An 18,981-nucleotide genomic window follows, 5' to 3' on the forward strand; every position below is an offset into this window, starting at 1 on the left:
AACAGAGAAAGGCTGTGAAAAGGCTCCCACAGTTCCGTAAGCCCTACGACTGAGTGGGGCACAGAGGGGAAGGAAAATTCAGGAGGGCAGATGAGAGCCTTTGGAAGAAAGTGGGAACACCGCCAAGAGCTATCCGAAGAGGGGCTCTTTGCAGCTGTATAGCTGTGCCTAAATGAGGCACAGAAGAAGGTCTGGTCAGGAAGAATGAATTCTGTATTGGGCTTGCGTGGCCAGGTTTTGGTAGCGGCGGGGGCTACGGGGGTGGCTTCTGTGAGAAGCTGCCGGAAGCTTCCCCCATGTCCCATAGAGCCAACGCCAGCCGGCTCCTAGACGGACCCGCCGCTGGGCAAGGCCGAGCCCATCAGCGACGGTGGTAGCGCCTCTGTGATAACGTCTGTAAGAAGGGGAAAAGACTGCTGGGCAACAGGAGCCGGAGAGAGGAGTGAGAATATGTGAGAGGAAGGAACAGCTCTGCAGACACCAAGGTCAGTGAAGAAGGAGGGGGAGGAGGTGCTGCAGGCACCGGAGCCGAGATTGCCCCGCAGCCCGTGGTGAAGACGATGGTGAGGCAGGCTGTCCCCCTGCAGCCCATGGAGGTCCATGGTGGAGCAGCGTGGAGGACAGCACGCCGCAGCAGGTGGATGCCCGAAGGAGGCTGTGACCCCGTGGAGAGCCTGCGCTGGAGCAGGCTCCTGGCAGGACCCTTGGACCCCTGGAGACCGAGGAGCCCAGGCTGGAGCAGGGGAAGAGGGCGAGGAGTCCTCCCCCTGAGGAGGGAGGCGCGGCAGAGACCACATGTGATGAGTTGACCGCAAGCCCCCTTCCCCGTCCCCCTGCGCGGCTCCCAGGGGAGGAGGTGGAGGAGAAGCAGGAGTGAACTTGAGCCCGGGAAGAAGGGAGGGGTGGCGGGAAGGTGTTCTAAGATTTAGGTTTTATTTCCCAGTACCCTGCTGGGATGTGATTGGTAATAAAGCCAGTGAACTTCCCCGAGCCGAGTGTGTTTTGCCCGTGGCGGTGAGGGGCGAGCGATCTGTCCCCGTCCTTCTCTGGGCCCAGGAGCCTTTCGCGGTGTTTCCTCTCCCCTGCCCAGCTGAGGAGGGCAGTGACAGAGCGGCTTTGGTGGGCACCTGGCGTCCAGCCGCGGCCAGGCCCCCACCGACCCAGAGGCTGCGCAGCGAGGCAGAGAGCCTGGGTGAGAAAAGGAGGCCGCTGCCCTGAGGGAGGCAGGAGGAGACCCAGAGAGGCCCCCACCCGCTGGGGACAGGGCCCCCAGGCCCGGGCGTGTGGCACCCTGGAGAGCAGAACAGGCAGCCTGAGGAAAGGCTGCCGGCCCGGGGGAAGGGCAGCGCCGACGGCTGGCGGCCGCCTCAGCCCGGCGCCGAGCACAGCTGGGGCGGCCCGGCCCGGCCCGGCCCGGCCCCGCCAGGCCGGGAGCCGCCGCTGTGGGCAGCGGAGCTGCCCCAGGCCCGCGGCCGGGCTGGGCGTCGGAGAGCGGCGGAGCCGCCGCCTGGCTGAGGGCTGCTGGCGAGAGGCGACCGCGGCCCGGCCCGCCGTCCCCGGCACACAGGTGCGTCGCGGGGCTGCTGGCGGGCGGCCGGGGCCGGCGGCGGGAGGGGGCGGCCGGGGCCATGAGGCGCCGTGGCGCGGCGCAGCGGCAGGTTCCGTGGTCTGTTCGTGACCGAGGTGAAGGAGGAGCCGTCGGCCAAGCGGGAGCGCCAGGTGGCCGGGGCGGCACGGGGCCGGGCCGGGGGCAGGCGGGGCCGCAGTCCCCGCGGCGGGGCCGTGGCCGTGGCCGTGGCCGGTCCCCGTGCCCGGGGGAGTCGCTGGGCCGCGGGGAGGGGGACAGCCGAGAGGTTTCGGTGCAGCTCTTGAGCGCAGTGCGCGGTCGAGGTGTCCCTAGGGCTCCCCCCTGAAATGCGGGCCAGAAAGGTCGTTTGGGTGCCGTTTTGGCTCTGTCCCAGGCTTTTCCTGCCAGGTGCATCCAGGTGCTCACCCTGGCGGTGTGTTTGCTTTTGCTCAGTGTGGGCAACAGTCGTGGCGAGGAAGGAGGCCGCTCCAAGGTGGTCGTGCTGGCGGCCTGTGGAAAAGCATCCTGAAAACTCAGCTTGTCTCTCTCTCTCTCTCTCTCTCTCTCTCTGGGTTTTTGGTTTTGGTTTGGTTTTGTCTTTTTTTGTGATCGAAGGCGTATCAGGCTTCTGACAGAAGAATTCATTTGAGGCTGGATATAGGTGTGGAATACTTGCCAAGGGGCAAGTAATGGAGGCCAATCAAAGTTTGTTGTCCCCGAGATGTCGGGACAGATTGGGGTGGCATTCACCTGTCCAGCTGTAGCCCTCCCCCAACTCGCGTTTCCCGGTTTTAGTAGCAGCACCTACTGCTGTCTGTTGGCTGCCCAGAGAACTGGAATGCGTCTGGGTGACTTTCTCCCGCTGGTGTTTGACTTCTGGGTGGAAGAGCGGGAAGGATTGCCAAACCATCAGCAACTGAATTGTTGGGCTCTCAGTGCCAACACCATCTTGATAATGGTGGTGGAAGGGTACCTCCCCGTGCTGGTTTTGTCTGGGATAGAGTTAATCATCTCCATAGTGGGTGCTATGGGGCTGTGCTGCTTTGGATTTGTGCTGAAAACGGTGTTGCTAACACAGGGACGCTTTTGTTACTGCTGAGCAGCGCTCCCACAGCGTCAAGGCCTTTGCTGCTTCTCACCCCACCCCACCAGCGAGTAGGCTGGGGGTGCCCAAGAAGCTGGGAGGGGACACGGGCGGGACAGCTGTCCCCAGCTGAGCGAAGGGGTGTTCCGCACCGTAGGACGTCGTGCTCAGCAATAAAAAGCTGGGGACAGAAGGAGGAAGGGGGAGGTTTGGAGTGATGGCGTTTGTCTTCCCAGGTCAGGCGTGATGGAGCCCTGCTTTCCTGGAGGTGGCAGACAGGCGTACAGTGCAATTCCTGCTGAAAAGGTGGACGGAGCCTGCTGTTGCGTGACTACCTATAAGGGTAATGAGGAAGACCCACATGCAGATTTCTCATGCTGACTAGAAGCCCTGTTTTACTTGCTTTTCACTTTTATGAAGTGAAGTCCGCGCCACACGGACACGTCCTTTAAATACGTGCAGGGACGGGGACTCCACCACTTCCCTGGGCAGCCCGTTCCAGGGCTCGACAACCCTTTTGGGGAGGAAGTTTTTCCTCATACGCAATCTAAACCTCCCCTGGCGCAGCTTGAGGCCGTTTCCTCTCGTCCTGTCACGTGTTACCTGGGAGAAGAGCCCGACCCCCACCTGGCTCCAACCTCCTTGCAGGTAGTTGTGGAGAGGGGTAAGGTCTCCCCTCAGCCTCCTTCTCTCCAGGCAGCAACCCCGTTCCAAACAACCCCCCTTCCCTCAGCCGCAGCAGGGCACAGCCCAGCACAGCCTGCGCCTGCTCAGGCTACCTGTGCTGTGGATAATGTAGGTAAAATAGATAATGTAGATAAAATAGAATACCTCTTTATTTGTATTAGGTACATTTATCGTACACTTACGAACATACAAACACTAGTTTTAAACACAAATGCCCATTTTTACCAGTTTCAAAATGCTACAGCGTCCTTCCTACATCTTAGTTTTGGAATATGCAATTTTATCATCTTCCGATCTCCAGTTGATAAAGCTAAACTGAAATAAGGACATTTTCTTGTCAATTGACGCGCCGGCTTCATCTCCTGTCTACATATCGTTCTCCTTTTCTGTTCACTTCCGTGCCTTCCTGGCTCTGCTGCCAAAACAGATGTACAGACCGTTGTGTGCATAATTTAGTAGAGTGAAACTATATGCTCTTTCAGAAACATCTTAAGAAGTAAGCTTTCAAGACGAGACACAAGACAGAGGTTCTCATCTCTGCTTTCAAGACAGCTGTAAAATGTCTTAGTGGTCCTTAGGGTATCTTGTGAATGTTTGGTAGCCTGGGTCCTTTTCTGAATTGGGACCTGGGCTGATCATCGTTCAGCTATGGCAGGTGCTTCACGAGGAATCCACCAGAGAGACGCAGAGATCACACTCACATGGTCCCTGCTGTGCTTTGGCCAGTGCTACAAGCCAAAACCCGCTTCTTGCAGCTCCTCGCTTTACAGGCGGGAGCATGGTTTGCTTTCCTATCAGTAGTACTGTGACAAATTAGGAATCATGGGTTAGTTAGGCAAAATGACACGTCTGCAAACAAATGGAACTATTAACTGCCCTTTCAGACTGCTCAGCGTTGCTTAGAATCTTGCGGGTTTTGGTTGGGGAAGTTTTAAGGGCAAGTTTACGTTTTCTAGGTGGGCAGAGACGTGTCCCTCTGACTGAAAAGACTGAGTTGTAAAAATTTCTGTCAGACAGTTACCTGAATGGTTGTTTTAAACCTGGAGAACGTTTTTGCACGTGGATTTCTTTTCCTCCAAGTTGGTGCACTGTAAGATCCTGAAGTATGTTTGTCTACAGGAAAAGCATATACATTGTCTCTTAATTTCAGCTACAATTTCCGGAGAGACTCTCTGAGCCTGACATGGGAATTAAATATTACATGAGCTGAAGTGTCAAGGAATGCATCAGGTGAATCATAGCTCATCATCTGAAATACAAGCTAGTGTTAAATACAGACTTTCTCTCTGGTACTTCAAAGATCGTTGGTAATCTTGTGGAGTGTCCGTCGCGCTCCCAGGATCTTCCAAATGAGGCGATTCTGCCACGGACATCCTTGACTTGAACCAAGTGAACGTTCCCGTGTTGAAAATCTTCCCACAGGCATCAGTTGCTTTTAGATTAAACAAACCCATACTGCAGTCTGCTTTTTTGTCTCTGCTTGTGAAAGCAGCAGAGTGTGCTGCCTAATGACTAACCACCTTCTGTAAATTTTGGTTCAAAGTCATTATAATTAATAGTCTGGTTTTCTGTTCATTCCAGCTTAATTCCGTAAATTCAAACTATTAGTTTAACTAATAATAATCCTAAAATTTTCAGTTTATACACAACATGTGAACTATTACCATAGTTTTCCGTCTGGGTCCCAAATCTCCTATTTGTGTTGAGCCGATTCTTTTGTTCGGAGCATTTCCCGCCATATGGCTCAGGTCCTGCTGAAAAGAAAGGTAGCGAAAACGTAACGGTCGTTCTGATGACAAAAATGCTGATCACCTATTTTTTTTTTTTTTTAAGCAATCTATCCTTTTTCAGCCTGGCAATTTGATAAGATGTGTTCTTCAGAACGAAAAAACCCACAACTCTTTGTGCCCGAGATGAAGCAGTGATGTTGGGATTCATTTCACTTAGTTTTATGCATCTGCAAGTAGGAGTTACTCTGCCTGAAGGAGGTTCCTTTTATTGGAAATTAAGGCAGGGAGGCACCTCAGGATGGAGACTGAATCCAGTTTAAGAGAGGTGACTGAAACTGGCAAGATGAAATCGCTTTCTTAACTGCTGATTACTTAAATGCTTTACTACTAAATTTCTTGCTGAAGTTCTGCAATCTACTTGTGCAAATTATGCTGGACCAAATTTACTCTTGCCCCTATTTAGGCATCAGCAACTTAATATTCACCTGCAGGGACAAAACCGAAAGCAGCACAACACAGACAGGTAAATTTGAGGCATTGGAAGAATCCTGTGTAAGCAGGAACCCACCTGTCGATCCATTGAACTTTGGTTCTTGGGTGACGGTACGGTAGACTACATATGCTGATCTTTGAGGTTCTGAAGAATCGAAATAAGTCTTTCTTCCAGTTTCCCTCACGTAAGGCATAGAAGAAGCAGTTTCATCATCCTTACTTTGACCCCTGTGTTGGTAACTTGGTTTTACTTTGGGCTCTGAAGTGTGAATTCCTAAAAGTGAAAAAAGAAACAAAAATGTTGTGCTGTTACTCCAAATTTGTCCTACTGCAGGAGACTGGAGGCTGGAAGACAAGGTTAAAAAAATGTTCTTTGTGGATAGTCCAATCCAGATCGGGATTGTCCGTATTTGCCACTAAGAACAGAAATCAGCTAGGTGGTGCTAAATCACCGAGCAGTTGAGTAAATAAAAGTGAATAAGCCAAGGGTTTTCTCAAAATACCTTTGCCTGTTCCTGTAGTAGGTGAATTTCTTGGCTTCTCAGAAATCCGTTTCTCTTCCTTTGCTTCTTTACCGTGATGGTTCTTTACCAGCTCAGTCTGGTTTGTTTCTGAGGGATTAAAATAGCACATATTGACTTTTTAAAAAAGCTCGCAAAATTTTCTGATCCAAAAATGCGGTGGTGTTTTGAAAACCTAATCTCCCACTTCGTACACAGGTCTTCTTGGGTGGAACATGGTTTTACATGTTAATTATTCTAAAAGTATCATTCCTCAAAAGGTAAGCAAAAGTGTCTATATTTCCTCTAGCAGAGGAAATCTTGAAAGCGAACTCACAGACTGACTATAAACACAAAGGCCGGATACGTCCTTTCTCTGCACTGCCTAGGTGGTGTGTGGACCTCTGGAACCTCCATGGTTGAGCCCGTGGAGACCAATGCCCTCCGAAGGAGACCACCTGGCTGAACCATGAATGGCTTCTTCTGTCTGGAGCATCTAGGTACATCCTGGACGTGGGCAGTTCGTGAACAGAACAAAACACTACCCATGAGGAGGCTAAAATTGTAATAGCATTGGTTGCGTAGGCAAGCCCACTTCCAACTACAAACAGAACTTTACAGGGAAGGCTGCAGCATAAAGTAGCCCCAGCGCTCTCCAGCTGGCCCCTGCGACTCCGCAGGAAGAGGCGGCTTTGCCTGTTCTTCCTTTGCTCCTGCGCTTTTGGTCAATAAGCTCTTTTGGTTCCTCTCAGATCAGGCCAGAATGCAGCAGAAACTCTGTACTTCTGCTTCAGTTTAGGGGGTAGTTTAAAGCCAAAAGCATCATAAATCCATCCCAATCAAAACTCCAGGGAAATCCTAGTTGTAGAAGAATACCATGCAAAGCAAGCTCATTCTTTCGCCCACTGCTGGGAGGAAAAAAGTTGAACGCTTCTTGAGAGGAAACTGAAATGCTACTGCAAAACTGTTTCTACCACTTTCCGTATCGAGAGAAAAAACGAGAAGTTAAAGGTGGACTATTTTGAGCGTTATTAAATACTTTCAAAAGAATAAATCACATAAACGATTCTGCAGAAACCAGGGATCAGAATATTCGTGCACATCTGCGTGTCTTTGGATTCATCCCTCTGAGATGGGTAGCGAAAGGAATTCTTGCTATCAAGGTGGCTAAATGATTGTTCATGAATATTCTATCTGACTAATTGTAAAGCTTCATAAAGCTTTCCGTTTCTCTCTGTGGATACTGCTGCAATCTACTTGTGCAAATTATGCTGGACCAAATTTACGCTTGCCCCTATTTAGGCATCAGCAACTTAATATTCACCTGCAGGGACAAAACCGAAAGCAGCACAACACAGACAGGTAAATTTGAGGCATTGGAAGAATCCTGTGTAAGCAGGAACCCACCTGTCGATCCATTGAACTTTGGTTCCTGGGTGACGGTACGGTAGACTACATATGCTGATCTTTGAGGTTCTGAAGAATCGAAATAAGTCTTTCTTCCAGTTTCCCTCACGTAAGGCATAGAAGAAGCAGTTTCATCATCCTTACTTTGACCCCTGTGTTGGTAACTTGGTTTTACTTTGGGCTCTGAAGTGTGAATTCCTAAAAGTGAAAAAGCAAACAAAAATGTTGTGCTGTTACTCCAAATTTGTCCTACTGCAGGAGACTGGAGGCTGGAAGACAAGGTTAAAAAAATGTTCTTTGTGGATAGTCCAATCCAGATCGGGATTGTCCGTATTTGCCACTAAGAACAGAAATCAGCTAGGTGGTGCTAAATCACCGAGCAGTTGCGTAAATAAAAGTGAATAAGCCAAGGGTTTTCTCAAAATACCTTTGCCTGTTCCTGTAGTAGGTGAATTTCTTGGCTTCTCAGAAATCCATTTCTCTTCCTTTGCTTCTTTACCGTGATGGTTCTTTACCAGCTCAGTCTGGTTTGTTTCTGAGGGATTAAAATAGCACATATTTACTGTTTTATAAAAGCTCACAAAATTTTCTGATCCAAAAATGCGGTGGTGTTTTGAAAACCTAATCTCCCACTTCATACACAGGTCTTCTTGGGTGGAACATGGTTTTACACGTTAATTTTTCTAAAAGTATCATTCCTCAAAAGGAAAGTGGCTGTATTCCTTCTAGCAGAGTTCGTGGTCACAAAATCTTGAAAGCAACCTCCAAAACTGACTGATAAACACAAAGACCAAGGCTACTTTGAACTTGTACAGTTGCTGTGAGCAGGTCTGGCTCCAAAGGCTTCTCATTATGAATTAGAAAATCTTCATGAATACTGTATTTAGGGTTTACAGTTTAAAAGTACAAACGTTTGCTTGGAATCCACATACACATTCGTAATTCCTGAGAATGAAAAGTTGCGTGCAATGTATGTGTGCGTTCACAGGGGGAAGAAGTAAGTCCTTCTGGGAAGTCAAAGTGTAGCATCGAAATGGGAACGCAATGCAAAGGGACTCGGAGGCACAGGGTGACAGACACCTTGTGAGCTCGGAGTGTGTGTCGTTACAAGAGAACTCAGTTAGCAACAGAACAGGAACCGTGATATGGTCCAGTCTACCGGTGCTTGTTTCTCATCCCTTGCACATGAGGTATGCTTTGCCTCTGTCTCAGTTGTATCAGTTCAGCTGTGTGTTGCCCTGCAAGCTGAACAACTAAAATGAGGTGGCATAAAAAATAGCTTCAATTTATAAAAGGATTATTTTAATCCTCAGGCACTTCAGTGATACAGTTTAGAGCATGGGCCTGCAAATAGTTTTAACAGCTGAACTGGCATGGCTGACGTAGTGACAAACAGCCTTGCAGAAATGCCATTGAATGGCTGGAGATTCAACCTTCCTATAGCAGCTTTACCTCCGATGTCAGCACACCTAGTAGCTAAGGCTGTTCTACTCCATGCATGTCCTTTTTATAACTCCACAGAACCATGTATTTTCTATGCAATAGTTTCTCCCTATAGCAGTAATTTAAAAAGTGGCAAACATTGTCCAAGCAGATGAAAAGTACTTGCCTTTCTGCACGTCTCGCTCGGTAGCTTCCAAGGGTAATGGCTCATTTTCCCGAGGTGAAGACACAGTTGTGGTTGATTGGTGTTCGTGAGGGTACTGAATCCTGTAATACTCTCCTAAACATACCCCAAGAGGGAAAAAAAACCCCAGAGTTTCCTATATTGGCAGCATTGCTGTTTAGGAAAGAGTGACCAATGTCATATTTACCAGATTTGTAGCATATGTCCTTTATTGCTCTTTCCTCTTCAACATCTGCAGCAGTCTTAGGCACCCAATTGGAAACATCTGTAGGAAGTATTTTTAAAAGATTACTAGAGAGTTGTACAAAGACGTTCAACAATTCTTAATAATCAAATACCTGAATGAATTTCATTTTGGTCACGATTTGTTTTTTTTTTGCTGACTGCGACCTCTGCTTCTGGACAGAAAAATGATTCCTTAACAGCAGGTATTTCCAAGTGCAACGTGCTGATGACAAAAATGCTGATCACCTATTTTTTTTTTTTTAAGCAATCTATCCTTTTTCAGCCTGGCAATTTGATAAGATGTGTTCTTCAGAACGAAAAAACCCACAACTCTTTGTGCCCGAGATGAAGCAGTGATGTTGGCATTCATTTCACTTAGTTTTATGCATCTGCAAGTAGGGGTTACTCTGCCTGAAGGAGGTTCCTTTTATTGGAAATTAAGGCAGGGAGGCACCTCAGGATGGAGACTGAATCCAGTTTAAGAGAGGTGACTGAAACTGGCAAGATGAAATCGCTTTCTTAACTGCTGATTACTTAAATGCTTTACTACTAAATTTCTTGCTGAAGTTCTGCAATCTACTTGTGCAAATTATGCTGGACCAAATTTACTCTTGACCCTATTTAGGCATCAGCAACTTAATATTCACCTGCAGGGACAAAACCGAAAGCAGCACAACACAGACAGGTAAATTTGAGGCATTGGAAGAATCCTGTGTAAGCAGGAACCCACCTGTCGATCCATTGAACTTTGGTTCTTGGGTGACGGTACGGTAGACTACATATGCTGATCTTCAAGGTCCTGAAGAATCGAAATAAGTCTTTCTTCCAGTTTCCCTCACGTAAGGCATAGAAAGAGCAGTTTCTTCATCCTTACTTTGACCCCTGTGTTGGTAACTTGGTTTTACTTTGGGCTCTGAAGTGTGAATTCCTAAAAGTGAAAAAGCAAACAAAAATGTTGTGCTGTTACTCCAAATTTGTCCTACTGCAGGAGACTGGAGGCTGGAAGACAAGGTTAAAAAAATGTTCTTTGTGGATAGTCCAATCCAGATCGGGATTGTCCGTATTTGCCACTAAGAACAGAAATCAGCTAGGTGGTGCTAAATCACCGAGCAGTTGAGTAAATAAAAGTGAATAAGCCAAGGGTTTTCTCAAAATACCTTTGCCTGTTCCTGTAGTAGGTGAATTTCTTGGCTTCTCAGAAATCCATTTCTCTTCCTTTGCTTCTTTACCGTGATGGTTCTTTACCAGCTCAGTCTGGTTTGTTTCTGAGGGATTAAAATAGCACATATTTACTGTTTTATAAAAGCTCACAAAATTTTCTGATCCAAAAATGCGGTGGTGTTTTGAAAACCTAATCTCCCACTTCATACACAGGTCTTCTTGGGTGGAACATGGTTTTACACGTTAATTTTTCTAAAAGTATCATTCCTCAAAAGGAAAGTGGCTGTATTCCTTCTAGCAGAGTTCGTGGTCACAAAATCTTGAAAGCAACCTCCAAAACTGACTGATAAACACAAAGACCAAGGCTACTTTGAACTTGTACAGTTGCTGTGAGCAGGTCTGGCTCCAAAGGCTTCTCATTATGAATTAGAAAATCTTCATGAATACTGTATTTAGGGTTTACAGTTTAAAAGTACAAACGTTTGCTTGGAATCCACATACACATTCGTAATTCCTGAGAATGAAAAGTTGCGTGCAATGTATGTGTGCGTTCACAGGGGGAAGAAGTAAGTCCTTCTGGGAAGTCAAAGTGTAGCATCGAAATGGGAACGCAATGCAAAGGGACTCGGAGGCACAGGGTGACAGACACCTTGTGAGCTCGGAGTGTGTGTCGTTACAAGAGAACTCAGTTAGCAACAGAACAGGAACCGTGATATGGTCCAGTCTACCGGTGCTTGTTTCTCATCCCTTGCACATGAGGTATGCTTTGCCTCTGTCTCAGTTGTATCAGTTCAGCTGTGTGTTGCCCTGCAAGCTGAACAACTAAAATGAGGTGGCATAAAAAATAACTTCAATTTATAAAAGGATTATTTTAATCCTCAGGCACTTCAGTGATACAGTTTAGAGCATGGGCCTGCAAATAGTTTTAACAGCTGAACTGGCATGGCTGACGTAGTGACAAACAGCCTTGCAGAAATGCCATTGAATGGCTGGAGATTCAACCTTCCTATAGCAGCTTTACCTCCGATGTCAGCACACCTAGTAGCTAAGGCTGTTCTACTCTATGCATGTCCTTTTTATAACTCCACAGAACCATTTATTTTCTATGCAATAGTTTCTCCCTATAGCAGTAATTTAAAAAGTGGCAAACATTGTCCAAGCAGATGAAAAGTACTTGCCTTTCTGCACGTCTCGCTCGGTAGCTTCCAAGGGTAATGGCTCATTTTCCCGAGGTGAAGACACAGTTGTGGTTGATTGGTGTTCGTGAGGGTACTGAATCCTGTAATACTCTCCTAAACATACCCCAAGAGGGAAAAAAAAACCCCAGAGTTTCCTATATTGGCAGCATTGCCATTTAGGAAAGAGTGACCAATGTCATATTTACCAGATTTGTAGCATATGTCCTTTATTGCTCTTTCCTCTTCAACATCTGCAGCAGTCTTAGGCACCCAATTGGAAACATCTGTAGGAAGTATTTTTAAAAGATTACTAGAGAGTTGTACAAAGACGTTCAACAATTCTTAATAATCAAATACCTGAATGAATTTCATTTTGGTCACGATTTGGTTTTTTTTGCTGACTGTGACCGAAACATCTTCAGTCCTCATTTTCAAAATAATCCTGCCTTTACACTCAAAAGGAAATCTTGCGATTAACCATGTGACCAGGGAGTGGTTGTCACAAAACCCCTGCCCAAAGTTACTGTCCTGCAACGTCTGCCGGCAGAGCTGGTGAAGTGAGTGCTCCTTACCTGTCTCAGTGAAGGCTAACTAAGATTAGCCAAGCCCTGCTGTTTCTAGTTTTGAGATGAATGTGGCTTCCTCAGACTGAAACCGAGTTGGGAAGCACTAACAGGCAGCCCTGCCAGCCAACCTGAAGGGCAGGGGGAAAGTGAAAAGCAGCTTGGGGCTGCCTGAGAACTAGCAGAGTAATTTGCGGAGTGCACGCATGAGAGTAGGTCGTTCCCTCACTTTCACTCTGCGGGAATGTGCAATTGCTTCCTTCCCTGTGAATCTCTCATCTCTAAGTGACATACCTTCACTAGTTTAACTACATTTAAAAAAAAAAAAAAGTATTTGTACACGTACACAGGCAGTTAAACCAGCGCAGAGTGTTGTATGGATTCTCTTTGCTAGATTTAAGGATAACTTTCTGTAATAAAACGAGACTGCCTAGAGAGTTTTGGAAATCAGTGGAACAAATTACTTAAGCTGAAGTCACACCACTATCGTTCCTAAACAATCCTGTGAGTTCGCCTTCAGTGACCAGTGTGTACAGCCCCTGTTCAAAAGCTTGTTTGCAGAAGAGGAGTGCCTCCTCAACTCGTAATTTCGTCCCTGAATTTTGAGCAATTTTGGAATCGAAACCCATGCTACTGCCTTGTAAAAGAAAGAAAAAAACTCTTTACGAGTCTCTTCATCCTGCTCCGTATCGTCCTCTTCATCCTCTTCGTCGTTGAGGTTTATGATCAGTGGAGGGTGAATTGGTCTTAAAACAGTCTCTTGAGTTCTGAGTGGTTCTTGACGATGGGCTGGATGCAGAATCCCTTCTTGGACACCCTGTTGTAATGGGGCATCTGCAGAAAAGAACGTGATCTTGATTTTGTTTGGAGGGAACTAGATATCGAATCCAAGCTCAGACCAGCAGGTGTAGTTTTGAAATCCTTATCATACTGAAGGACTCGTTACATAGACAGATTGTGCCTTTTAGGCAAAATACTTTAATTTAAAATAATAATAATTTACACTTCATTAGAAGAAAATCAGAAAAGACAGTCTTTTCCTCAGGCATTTCTATCTCCCCATAATGTCTGCAGCAAAACGGTTTCAGCACTGGGATAGCATTTTCTGAGCGCCAGGAAATGCAAGGGACTGAAAATAAACATGGTGAAAAATGGTGGGTCCATTTGTATTGTTGAAGCCGACCAATTTGCAGCTATAGATACAACCCGGATTCTGTGCATTCTATCAGAAGTATTGAAGCGGGCTATGTTTTGCAGTTTGAAAGCGAGAAGGTGAAGCACGGGCATTTTCTTTTATTCCAGGTGTTGTTAGTTGTGTGCATCTCTTGCTTGCCTACGAGCAGCATGCGTATCATCTTAAACCCATTTCAGTACCACTCCTGCAGATGGGATTTGTTGTATCTCATGCAAGAGAAAGTAAGGTGCAACACTTTAGCTTGATAGAGCCTTTTTCAGTGTCCCGACTAGGATATTATTAGCTCTGCGGAGTGTAAGCCCAATCAAACTTAAATGAGTTTAACAAGATTTTGAAGTATTAAGCGGAATAAATGCAGTGTTGGTATTGGCAATGTTATTGTGGAGCACGCGGACTTTGAATTTGAATCCATGTAACGTGTTGTGCTCTATCAACAGATACTGCTACTAGTGGAAGGAGGATCCATAGCATGACAGCTCAAAACCCCCATATGGCCCCCCTATTCAAATGCCAGGGCAATTCCTTTCTGTGCCTTGAACTTGCTGGGAGAGCAGACCGTACCTGAGTGATTTGCCATGGTACAGTTCTCGACCTTAATAGATATTACGGGAGCGCTGGAAGGACGATTTTGTGTATTTACTTACGCTAAGGAACAAATTGTTGAGAAAGTATTGTTACTCACTGTTGCTAGGTGGCAAAAAAGTCCATTTATATGACGAGGTTTGCTATGATGGAATGCGCAGCTGATCCTCATGCAGCCTATGGGTTGTGTTTCCCAGTAACAGCGGATGTTGCTGTACTTCTGCTGCAGGAGAAAACGGTTTTCAGATCTTGTAAAAAGAAGCAGAAAAAGGACCAAATGGATGAATAGGTGGTGCCCTGCTGTGCAGATTTTGTGGAACCACATTCTGATATTTTAGAACGTTTAAAGTTATCTTAAGCTCCAGATAACTCTAAAGTTGCCCCGAGTGAGCTCAGACAAATAGGAACTCGGGTTTATAGCCTGGCTATGACCTACATCCCAGCGGAGAGCTGCAAATGCCAGGTTGCCGGTTACTTTTTAACGCGTTTCTGTGTAATTTTTTAAAGGAAGACAAAGTCACACGTGAAAATATTGGAATATCACCCGGTTCCAGACATTAACAGCTGGGGCTAGGAGCAGCACCTCCAAAACACGCCGCTCTTGGACTGTAGTCAGTACCACTGGACCATCTGCCGAGACACGCTGGGGTCTGGAGCCGAGGTATCAACTTCTACCTTTACATAATAAACCTCCCTTTCAAGACGGATATATCAGGAAAATGAAGGCTACAAACCACTCTGCAATCTACAGCATTTACCTGTGCATAGTGGGAATAGAAATGGGAATAGCTGTCACTCCCAGCTGCGGCCATTTTCACCTCCTGTGCTTCTCCACTCTCTTAACGCTGGCAGAACATACAGGAAAACGTTAAAGCTATCAACGTTCAGGCAAATTGTAATCTTATCCTGAAAGCGGGAGTTTTCTTTCAAAAACTGGACCTTCAGAACCTTAGCTCTGCTGCTTTTTTGAAACAAAACTCCCACAGACAGCAAAATACGCTTGAACGAAGGAGGTGGTACCTTCTCCAGCCTTGCTGAACCGACGAAGGCAGTTGCTAGCCGGTATAGAATGTTACCTTTCCACGGTTGCCAACCGCTCCTCCAGCTGGTGACATCAGCGTGATGGCGCTGCGTGGCCTGTCCAGCTTGAACATCTTCCTTTGTCTGCATTGCTTCAGAGTGAAGTACGGGAAATCGGACCGTTGCAAAGAGTCTCCCATTCCGGTGTTTCTTTAACGTAACATGGACCGAACCCATTTGGCGGGGCTCAGTACCCAGCTTCTTGCCGTGGGACCTGTGGCCTTAGAAACAAAGCTTTGGCACCACAAAGACAAACCTTGTTCGTTGACTCTTTGTAACCAAAACCCTCGTGCCCAATGTTTTTCTTACTGGACCTCTTTCTTTGGATGGGGAAACTTGCTGCTTCCCACTAGTGCACTCTTAGCTGTTAACTGCTTGCGTTGTTGGGGTTCATTGCTTCTGCGTGCTTCCAGGACGCCCGCTGCCACAGCTAAAGCAGACAGAAGAGCGTACACTTGTGTCCCTAATTAACACCTCTGTTCTCATGCAGGTCCTAGGCTGCCTCTGAACAAAAAATACCTAGGGGGAGATGAAGTTGCGGTCCTGGAAGATGGCGGGGCGAGCTGCTCTCCCCAGGACATGGGGTCACATTTACAACACGGAGTGACAACGGCAAAGGAGAATACCTCGTGCCTGAGCACCGGGGCTTTGGCCCGGGAATAAAGTGATTTCTACGGGAAGGACTTCACCTAAGTACAGAAGGAAACCGCTGGCTGGGCTCAAGGTGGGGAGTGCTGGCGAGAGCTGTGAACAGAGAAAGGCTGTGAAAAGGCTCCCACAGTTCCGTAAGCCCTACGACTGAGTGGGGCACAGAGGGGAAGGAAAATTCAGGAGGGCAGATGAGAGCCTTTGGAAGAAAGTGGGAACACCGCCAAGAGCTATCCGAAGAGGGGCTCTTTGCAGCTGTATAGCTGTGCCTAAATGAGGCACAGAAGAAGGTCTGGTCAGGAAGAATGAATTCTGTATTGGGCTTGCGTGGCCAGGTTTTGGTAGCGGCGGGGGCTACGGGGGTGGCTTCTGTGAGAAGCTGCCGGAAGCTTCCCCCGTGTCCCATAGAGCCAACGCCAGCCGGCTCCTAGACGGACCCGCCGCTGGGCAAGGCCGAGCCCATCAGCGACGGTGGTAGCGCCTCTGTGATAACGTCTGTAAGAAGGGGAAAAGACTGCTGGGCAACAGGAGCCGGAGAGAGGAGTGAGAATATGTGAGAGGAAGGAACAGCTCTGCAGACACCAAGGTCAGTGAAGAAGGAGGGGGAGGAGGTGCTGCAGGCACCGGAGCCGAGATTGCCCCGCAGCCCGTGGTGAAGACGATGGTGAGGCAGGCTGTCCCCCTGCAGCCCATGGAGGTCCATGGTGGAGCAGCGTGGAGGACAGCACGCCGCAGCAGGTGGATGCCCGAAGGAGGCTGTGACCCCGTGGAGAGCCTGCGCTGGAGCAGGCTCCTGGCAGGACCCTTGGACCCCTGGAGACCGAGGAGCCCAGGCTGGAGCAGGGGAAGAGGGCGAGGAGTCCTCCCCCTGAGGAGGGAGGCGCGGCAGAGACCACATGTGATGAGTTGACCGCAAGCCCCCTTCCCCGTCCCCCTGCGCGGCTCCCAGGGGAGGAGGTGGAGGAGAAGCAGGAGTGAACTTGAGCCCGGGAAGAAGGGAGGGGTGGCGGGAAGGTGTTCTAAGATTTAGGTTTTATTTCCCAGTACCCTGCTGGGATGTGATTGGTAATAAAGCCAGTGAACTTCCCCGAGCCGAGTGTGTTTTGCCCGTGGCGGTGAGGGGCGAGCGATCTGTCCCCGTCCTTCTCTGGGCCCAGGAGCCTTTCGCGGTGTTTCCTCTCCCCTGCCCAGCTGAGGAGGGCAGTGACAGAGCGGCTTTGGTGGGCACCTGGCGTCCAGCCGCGGCCAGGCCCCCACCGACCCAGAGGCTGCGCAGCGAGGCAGAGAGCCTGGGTGAGAAAAGGAGGCCGCTGCCCTGAGGGAGGCAGGAGGAGACCCAGAGAGGCCCCCACCCGCTGGGGACAGGGCCCCCAGGCCCGGGCGTGTGGCACCCTGGAGAGCAGAACAGGCAGCCTGAGGAAAGGCTGCCGGCCCGGGGGAAGGGCAGCGCCGACGGCTGGCGGCCGCCTCAGCCCGGCGCCGAGCACAGCTGGGGCGGCCCGGCCCGGCCCGGCCCGGCCCCGCCAGGCCGGGAGCCGCCGCTGTGGGCAGCGGAGCTGCCCCAGGCCCGCGGCCGGGCTGGGCGTCGGAGAGCGGCGGAGCCGCCGCCTGGCTGAGGGCTGCTGGCGAGAGGCGACCGCGGCCCGGCCCGCCGTCCCCGGCACACAGGTGCGTCGCGGGGCTGCTGGCGGGCGGCCGGGGCCGGCGGCGGGAGGGGGCGGCCGGGGCCATGAGGCGCCGTGGCGCGGCGCAGCGGCAGGTTCCGTGGTCTGTTCGTGACCGAGGTGAAGGAGGAGCCGTCGGCCAAGCGGGAGCGCCAGGTGGCCGGGGCGGCACGGGGCCGGGGCGGGGGCAGGCGGGGCCGCAGTCCCCGCGGCGGGGCCGTGGCCGTGGCCGTGGCCGTGGCCGTGGCCGTGGCCGGTCCCCGTGCCCGGGGGAGTCGCTGGGCCGCGGGGAGGGGGACAGCCGAGAGGTTTCGGTGCAGCTCTTGAGCGCAGTGCGCGGTCGAGGTGTCCCTAGGGCTCCCCCCTGAAATGCGGGCCAGAAAGGTCGTTTGGGTGCCGTTTTGGCTCTGTCCCAGGCTTTTCCTGCCAGGTGCATCCAGGTGCTCACCCTGGCGGTGTGTTTGCTTTTGCTCAGTGTGGGCAACAGTCGTGGCGAGGAAGGAGGCCGCTCCAAGGTGGTCGTGCTGGCGGCCTGTGGAAAAGCATCCTGCCGTCCGCGCCTGTGAGCCCTGTGGGGAAAACTCAGCTTGTCTCTCTCTCTCTCTCTCTCTCTCTGGGTTTTTGGTTTTGGTTTGGTTTTGTCTTTTTTTGTGATCGAAGGCGTATCAGGCTTCTGACAGAAGAATTCATTTGAGGCTGGATATAGGTGTGGAATACTTGCCAAGGGGCAAGTAATGGAGGCCAATCAAAGTTTGTTGTCCCCGAGATGTCGGGACAGATTGGGGTGGCATTCACCTGTCCAGCTGTAGCCCTCCCCAACTCGCGTTTCCCGGTTTTAGTAGCAGCACCTACTGCTGTCTGTTGGCTGCCCAGAGAACTGGAATGCGTCTGGGTGACTTTCTCCCGCTGGTGTTTGACTTCTGGGTGGAAGAGCGGGAAGGATTGCCAAACCATCAGCAACTGAATTGTTGGGCTCTCAGTGCCAACACCATCTTGATAATGGTGGTGGAAGGGTACCTCCCCGTGCTGGTTTTGTCTGGGATAGAGTTAATCGTCTCCATAGTGGGTGCTATGGGGCTGTGCTGCTTTGGATTTGTGCTGAAAACGGTGTTGCTAACACAGGGACGCTTTTGTTACTGCTGAGCAGCGCTCCCACAGCGTCAAGGCCTTTGCTGCTTCTCACCCCACCCCACCAGCGAGTAGGCTGGGGGTGCCCAAGAAGCTGGGAGGGGACACGGGCGGGACAGCTGTCCCCAGCTGAGCGAAGGGGTGTTCCGCACCGTAGGACGTCGTGCTCAGCAATAAAAAGCTGGGGACAGAAGGAGGAAGGGGGGAGGTTTGGAGTGATGGCGTTTGTCTTCCCAGGTCAGGCGTGATGGAGCCCTGCTTTCCTGGAGGTGGCAGACAGGCGTACAGTGCAATTCCTGCTGAAAAGGTGGACGGAGCCTGCTGTTGCGTGACTACCTATAAGGGTAATGAGGAAGACCCACATGCAGATTTCTCATGCTGACTAGAAGCCCTGTTTTACTTGCTTTTCACTTTTATGAAGTGAAGTCCGCGCCACACGGACACGTCCTTTAAATACGTGCAG

The 18,981-nt window shown here is 49.7% G+C and overlaps 1 long non-coding RNA gene and 1 other non-coding gene across 2 annotated transcripts; one reads left to right on the forward strand and one right to left on the reverse strand.

The window, feature by feature from the left end:
- The first annotated feature begins 1,602 nt into the window (after nt 1-1,602).
- On the forward strand, nt 1,603-15,602 carry LOC148054570 (uncharacterized). The gene is made up of 4 exons (XR_015706506.1): nt 1,603-1,719; nt 2,888-2,994; nt 14,506-14,659; nt 15,569-15,602. It is a non-coding gene; the product is annotated as an uncharacterized LOC148054570 (long non-coding RNA).
- On the reverse strand, nt 3,526-14,323 carry LOC104011690 (uncharacterized protein C12orf50 homolog). Its single transcript, XR_015706201.1, has 12 exons — nt 14,099-14,323; nt 12,888-13,055; nt 10,690-10,698; nt 9,282-9,359; nt 9,077-9,190; nt 7,895-8,002; nt 7,468-7,665; nt 6,064-6,171; nt 5,637-5,834; nt 5,003-5,092; nt 4,360-4,451; nt 3,526-3,753 (listed from the first exon to the last, which is right to left on the reverse strand). It is a non-coding gene; the product is annotated as an uncharacterized protein C12orf50 homolog (transcript).
- Nucleotides 15,603-18,981: the final 3,379 nt, after the last annotated feature.

The sequence above is a fragment of the Nipponia nippon genome, unplaced genomic scaffold, assembly GCF_047370975.1.
Source record: "Nipponia nippon isolate SJK-2023a ecotype South Korea unplaced genomic scaffold, ASM4737097v1 scaffold_3, whole genome shotgun sequence".
Taxonomy (NCBI): Eukaryota; Metazoa; Chordata; class Aves; order Pelecaniformes; family Threskiornithidae; genus Nipponia; species Nipponia nippon.